At 30.5% G+C, this 7,760-nt stretch overlaps 1 pseudogene; it reads left to right on the top strand.

The window, feature by feature from the left end:
• The first annotated feature begins 7,309 nt into the window (after nt 1-7,309).
• Nucleotides 7,310-7,428, top strand: LOC111744032 (annotated as a pseudogene).
• Nucleotides 7,429-7,760: the final 332 nt, after the last annotated feature.

Raw genomic sequence — 7,760 nt, 5'->3', positions numbered from 1 at the left:
CAATCTAAGCAAAATAAGTCAGACAGAAAAAGTTGAGAACCATATGATTTCACTGATACATGGGATATAAAACTGAACAAGACAGACAAGCAAAAACTCATAGACAAAGACAATAGTTAAGTGGTTACCAGAGGGAAAGGGGGAGCGGAGAAGCTAGATAGTGGTAAAGGGGGTCAAATTTATGATGACAAAAAGAAATTTAATTTTGAGTACTGAATATACAATGCAATATACATATGATATGTTATTGAATTGTACACTCGAACCCTATTTAATTTTATTAACCAATGCCACTTCGATAAATTTACTTTAAAAGAATTAAAAAAATAAAAGTATAAAAACATCAAAGGGCAAGAGAAGAGAGAGCCTAGGGGAGCAAAGGTTACTATACGATTTTAAATATTAGTTTTTAAAAATTATAAACCTAGATATTAAAATTCATGATAGCAGTCTTATGAGTTTGCTCAGATTATATTTACTCAATGAAGATCGCCACAGCTATCATTTCAATTTCCATTTTAAAAATATTTCTTTCTTTACTTGTCCCTGCTTAAGTGTACATTTACTTCAGTAGATACACACAATGATAGAGTGGACCCAATGCTTTAAAAATTCTCCTGTAGTTCTAGCATTCTATAGTTCTTCCAGATCTGATTTTTAACACCTGGTAATTAATATTTTAACTAATAGCATCGATAGGGTAAATTTATTTTTAAAATTGTCCTCCAGTAGAAAGGATTGCAATGTTTTATTTTTCAACATGTAAAATCCATCTAGATATAGAAACAGCCTTGTCACTGGCAGATATTCTAACATATGATCTAACTACTAATTTCCTGTTCTGATTTATAGCAATCTTTTATTTTTTAATTTGTAGGATAGAAGATATGTTTTTATACTGAACATGGCACAAAAGAGTACACTAGGTTCAGTTAAAAGTAGTTAGGAAAAGTAAATGCATAGTGAGTCAGGATGTGCCTGAAACAAAGGCTTTATGAAGCTTAGCCCCTGGCTAATAAAAACATTTCTTCACTTCTGATAGTGTCGGAATAGATAGGTCCTGAGTCTGACTATAAGAATGAATTATTCCAAGTGAAAATCCTGTAAATGCTTACTTAACTGTGTATGGTTAAAATTCTCAAGCAAGAAAAATTACAAAGAAAGCCTTGGGGTAAAGAACTAAGTATCAACATCACAATGAAATCTATAGTTTATCACTTCCAGTCAGATCATGTAATGGGACCTATATAAGCCTGTTATGTTTAAATAAATTCTTTGAACTTCTTGTATATTTTTAGCATTGAGATAATCAGTCCTCCTACATCTATAATTTGTTGACATAATTAAACTACCCAATAGCACAACTTTTGATGGAAGCTTTAGATTTTCCTATGCATTTAGATTTTTTTACTTGTATTTGATAACTCGAACCACTTGATTTAGAATTCCCTGCTTGATATTGTAAAGAATTTACTTTGATTTGAATTTTTTAAGACTTAAAATGTTCTAAACTGTCACCTCTAATTATGGTAACATGTAGGCAATGAGGCATAATAGGATATCCAACTAAACTAGGTATGACATATCAGTTCCAAACTATATCGAATTTGGTATAATACCTCCTTTTACTTTATAAAATATTCTATTTCACTTTTTCATAATTTTAATCTTCTTTTCATTCTAGATTCAGTAAGAAATATGTTTTAAAATTAGTGGTACAAAGTCTAACATCTTAAAACAATTAATAGATAATATGTCCTTAAATGTGCAGATGCATTTAAATATATTTATTAATAAAACCATTTAGGAAGGCTTGATTTACAAAGCATCTGCAAGGTATAGATAGCTGTTACTTTGCAGCAGCCTAAACTTTTGACTTTTATTAGCAATGCTCTGGGAAGCCAGGCATTAGATCCTACTGGAGTAATGAGATTAAAATAATTCAAGTGTGAGATTGTGTTCATATGCACAATGCCTCCTCCCCTAAGTCTCTGGTAAAGAAATTTTTGTTTATGTTCTCCAAATTCCTTATATTCATTTGATCTATTATTCTGTAGTTACCAATTTTTATTGTAGTGACTCATTGCTTATCTGAAACTCCTCCACAGAGATGGTTCTGTAAATTTCCTGTGTAAATGTCTTCATATGACGTGATCTCACATTCTGATTGTAGCTTCTGTTTGGCCCTTTTGATTTTGAAGTTTGAATCTATCATTCACAGCCTTTAGAGACAAACATGACAGTTCTTTCCTTTCAGATAAAGTAGTTAAGATCTAGTCCATAGAGACACTCGGGGAAAAGGCAAGCATTGTATTTATTAGGCCTAACTGAAAAGAGTGCTTGAACAGGTTAAGTGATTATCAGGCCTAAGAGTTTATTGACTCTGTTAAAAAAAATTCATAAAAAATTTTGAAAAAAATGCCAAGACATTGGTGAAGGAACTTTCAATGTTCTGGGGTATTGCCTCATAAACACACTCACAGGGAAATTACTACCTATGTAAATTTAGCAATGTGATCTTACATGTGAATTTGTGGATTTCTTACTCCAGGAAAAATTACTTTATTGTACAGTAGGACATTAACTGGTTTTGCATTTTACCTAGCAACCTTGTTTTAATATTTTCTCCCCAAAATATCTTTATATGCAGTTCCACAAATGTCTTTTGAACCAGTTTTATCTTCTTTTTGGTTTCCTCATTAATTGAGTTAAAACACAATCTTTAAAGGTTCTTATAGTATGTTTGTGGGAGAGTCATATTTTTAACTTTAGGAAAATAATGCATTGCTAATTATGCAAAATAGGATAACTGAGATCAACTGAAGTTTTTATCCTGTTTCTTACTTTATATTTAAGTGTGGTGAGATCAGCTCAACTATTATGAAACAAAATGAAAATAAGTACAAAGTAATTTTGAATGCATAAAATATTGAGTGTATGCAATATGTGGACTGGGACTAAGCATTTTGGTATTTGTTATTTAACTTTTTAATTTTGAGGAAATAGAGGCAAAGAGACAAGGAGTTAAATAATCAGGTACAGACTACCATGTGAATAATAATTGACAAGAGCTTAAAGACAAACACAAATAATGAAGAAGACACTTAAGTGGTAGGAGAAGAAAACAATAGCACTCAGAGCACACTGAAGGTTGGACAGACTTCTAGAAATGTAACAAACCTACATACACATATAAAGTAGATTAATGCCCATTATTTAGGCATAAGTAAATGTTTAGGAAATGGTTTCTTAACTTTATCTTGTATTTGCTTTCTCCTATCTGTATGAAGATAAGAAAACAGAAAGAAAATAAAATATAAGCTAGAGGATTAAAGCATTTTATAACCTAACTAACTCCAGAGTTATTTTTCTGAGATAAATATGTGATACTTTCTCCCTTGCGGGATCTTCTGTTAGATTCAAGTTATTGTCTAATGTCCTGTTAAAATAAGAGAAAACTGCTAACTTTCAGTTCTGCCTCAGATTACAGATAAAGAGAAGTGATTATATCTGAAGTATTTTTTATTTTAATTAAACTTTGTCACACATATAGTTAATTTCCCTTAAGAATACTTTGTGAAGTGACTGCCTGAGCAGGTTAAATGATAAGAGCTAGTCATAAAGATGCCTAAAATCTGGTCAAATCATTCAAGAAACTCCATAAAAGATAAAGTAAAAGATGAGACAAAAGATGATAAGTGATAAAGAAATATTTATAGATAAACCGTTTCATGTGGAATGTGGAATATTATTGAAGTTGATTAAATGAAAATTGTTTTATCTACAAAATGACTTTGAAAGATAATATGATATTCCTACTATAAATTAAGTAAATATCAAATTTATATTACAAATGATACTGTATAACATTCCTCACTAACCATAATTCCTCAATTTCTTTCTATTTTTAAAACTAATAACCCTTTAATTTTTTCAGTGTTCTTGGCTTATGCCTCTCATTTAAACCAATAAGCATTTAATAAACAGCTATTGATATGCCACTGATATGGAAATATAGATATGGCCACTGCTTTTAAAGATCTCAAGTTTAACTGAATAGAAAGCACAGACAAAAAGCTTTATTAATAAACAGCTGGTTCTCAACATCAATACTACACCACTCAGTAAAAGCTGGTTATTATTTCATAAGTATAATGTCCTTTATTTTAGTGTTGGAAATCAGGTTACTTATACATTCCTTTCGAATCTTATTTTACTCATAAAAAATAATTTTAGTAGGAATGTTCACCATATTAACTATTTCACTTTTCTTTTGTGAATAATTTCAGATCCAAGATATTTCTTAAATGAGGTTTCACATTTATCTCCCAATACAACTCAAATATTCTGAAACATAAATACCCCACAAAAACAAGTTAATGGATAGCAAGTTTATCACTTCGATTTTCAAAAGAAAATGCTTTATCCTAACTCATGTGGAAGAGAAGAGCATATTTACAGATGAAAAAAAGATTCATTTTTTATTCAATTAGTTAAAAAAAGTAAATGACTCTGATAATGATTAAAAAGTATTTTTGTAGTATTAAGTTCAAAATGATATACATGTAAATATTATAGATAAGTCTTAAAGTTTATAAAATATTCTTATTAGCCAATTATTTAGACATACATAAATGTTTAGGAAAGTTAAAATCTGTCAAAGCCCAAAATATGCCACTGTACAAGATCCAACATGATTGGTCTGATCAGGTAGTCATGAAGGTTTATAACAAATAGTATAAATTGAAGCAGATAAGTACAAAGTCCAAGAAAATAAAAAGTTAATAATTGGAAGTATTGGCAAATTCCAAAGACTTATGTTTACAAAATTAGACAGAAGCTAGTAAGTAGTTTGAGAGGTAGTGGGTCTCTCAAAAGATCATGACATAAATAACAGACTTACTTTACGAAAGGAAAATGAAAATTCCCCAGAGATTATCATGCCATCTATTATTGCCCCAACTACTCTACAAATGACTTCCTCAGGGAACAGATAACTTTTTCTCAACCTTTTCTACAGTGACACATATTCTTGATGGTGTTCATTCACCCAACTGAAGTGGCAGAGTAAACTAGACTAATGAAATTCCTGGAATACTTATCCTACTGCAAGAAGAAGCATAGCACATGAGAGCCAGTTTGCTAGTGTTGAGATTTAGCATGGCAGTAATAATAATAGCTCCTGTGGCCTCTCGCTCATTCATTTCAACGTGTTTTATTAAGCCACTACTGTGTTTGTGTACTGGACTATGTGTTGAAGATACATTGATGAAAAACATAGATGTGGTCTCAGTTGTCACATTGTTTACTCAAGTGAAATGCTCTCATTAAACGAGCAACACAACAAAGAGCAATAGTGCTTCAAAGGGAAAAACACAGGTTAAGTGTGGCAATATATTTTAAAATTTTTTTTCTGTGAAAGTTTTTGAGAGACACTTTTATTACATAATGATCACATTAAACACATTTAATTATACATTAATAATAGACAATGCATTTATATACTGCAGTTCAAATATACAAACCTATTCTTTATTCCCTAGAATGAGTTTATCTTGCTGTAGAGTCTCATTGTTCTCATTATAAAATAAAAAGAAAATACATATATATATGTATATACATATTTATATTTATATTATAACTTAGTCTATACCAATTTAAAAAATTAATTCCAATGTTCTTTCAAGTTAGCCAAAATTAATAGCCTCTGTTCAAAAATCACAAGTAGATTTAAAGTCTTAAGCATGCTTAAGATATATTTTCATGAGATTTTAAGAAAATCAATATTATATGACAAAATAGAATGCTTCTTGGAAAATGATTGCAAGAAATTTCATTATGTAATAGAAAATCAGCAGTTGTTTGAGACACAGCAATTGTTATATGCATGAATTAAAATAATCATGTTTGGATCTTACATTAGAACTACTTTTCCCTTTTTTGGTTATCATTCAGGTGAGACCCTTGAATGACAAAGGCATATTATACACATGCTTTACAGTGACCAAAGGAATTCATAAATTGATGTAAATCTGATTATATTTCATAACATTATGAAGGATTCATATGTAAGATCCTTATTAATTTCCCCAGAGCTCTTAATGTCAACTTAGGTAAAATTAATTAGAACAACCATATTTTAGGAAAATTGAATCAATGAACAAAGACTACCACATATTTACAGGAAAAAGAGCAAATGAAAGCTGTTCCTAAGAAATGGAGTAAAGAGAGTTTGAGTCACTGGCAGATGTAGGAGGAGGAAAAAATAAAATAAAATTGTGACATCTGTAAAAACAGTTTTGGAAGCATTTACACACTATGGATGAACAGCAATTTACTCCTAGAAAGCACTTGCTACTGAAGTTGGGCAAATTCTTGTTTATGGATAGACTTAGTTATTGATGAATCAGATTGCTTTTGGGAATTTTATATTATTTGAATTGCTAAAAAAATATTTTACTTATACATGCAAAGTCCATTTGCTTTATAGCATTACATCAGCCATAGGACATTTGGAGGCCAGTATCCTTGGAGACAAGGGCATCCTGGAAGTCAGATATTTTTAGGGCATCTCACCTAATAAGATAGATTTTGTGTAATACTTCTATTGGGGTTTATTTTTGGTAGTTATTTATATTTCTTTCAGATCAGAAAGGATCCTAGGAATATACCAAGTTAATTAGCATTATCTTAATTCTTCTAGTAATCTATCTAAATTGAGGTTCCATTTTACCTCTAATAAAGTATCATATCTATTACCTGTATTTACTTATACAATCAAGAGTTCTTGCCATTCCATGCTTTAAAAAAGAGATTCTGCAATCTTTCTGATTCTATCCCCAAATTTAAAGAGGCATTTGCTTACCTGTTGAATAATCCTCAGGTTCTCTGGATAGAGCATGTTCATTTTTGCTTACCTGTTGAGTAATCCTCTGCTTCTCTGGGTATAGCATTTTCATTTTTGCTTACCTGCCGAAAAATCCTCAGGTTTCTCTGAGTACAGTGTTTTCATGATAATGAAGTTCTATCTAGAGGAAGTCCTATCCTCTTCATTTACAAAGGGGACCATCTTTGGAAATATCTTCTCCAATGAATGAAGAATAATTCAAACCTAGAATCAGAATGTAAAATAATGATTACAAAGCATTTTATAATTTTTCATTTTTTCTGGACTTCTATAGAAAAATATAAATGCAAATAAGAAAGGGAAAAGAAATGGACTTTAATATATTTTTAAATCTGAGCTGATTTCAAGACTTGAGGGAGAAGTGGTGGTAAAGAAGAGAAAATGAAATTTTAAAGAAAGGGAGTCTATGGCCATGCCACCCTGAATAAGATTGATCCTGTCTGATCTTGGAAGCTAAGCAGTGTCAGGCCTGGTTAGTACTTGGATGGGAGACCACCTAGGAAGACCAGGTGTTGTAGGCATAAAAAAAATAAAAAATAAGGGATTGTAAACTGACAAAGTCCTTGCAATCTATGAGGTCAACCAAGGGTTGCCTCTCCTAAAAAATAAAATAAAATAAATTTAAAAAATAAAGGAGGGCAATAAATGTAGAAAAGAAGTTATTAAAGATTAAAAAAAGAAGTTCAAGGTTTTTGTTTCCATAAAATAAATATGTATCAGAATAGAATGAATAGGTTGAAATAAAATTAAAATCAATAATAAAATATTAGAGCTGGAAAGGCTTTAAGAAACCTTTAGTGTAGTGAAAATCCCATTATACAGATAAAAAACAAATCAAAGTTCAAAATGCTTG

This window comes from Pteropus vampyrus, unplaced genomic scaffold (genome assembly GCF_000151845.1).
Source record: "Pteropus vampyrus isolate Shadow unplaced genomic scaffold, Pvam_2.0 Scaffold5, whole genome shotgun sequence".
NCBI classification, from domain to species: domain Eukaryota; kingdom Metazoa; phylum Chordata; class Mammalia; order Chiroptera; family Pteropodidae; genus Pteropus; species Pteropus vampyrus.
This window is presented reverse-complemented; position numbering and strand designations above follow the sequence as displayed.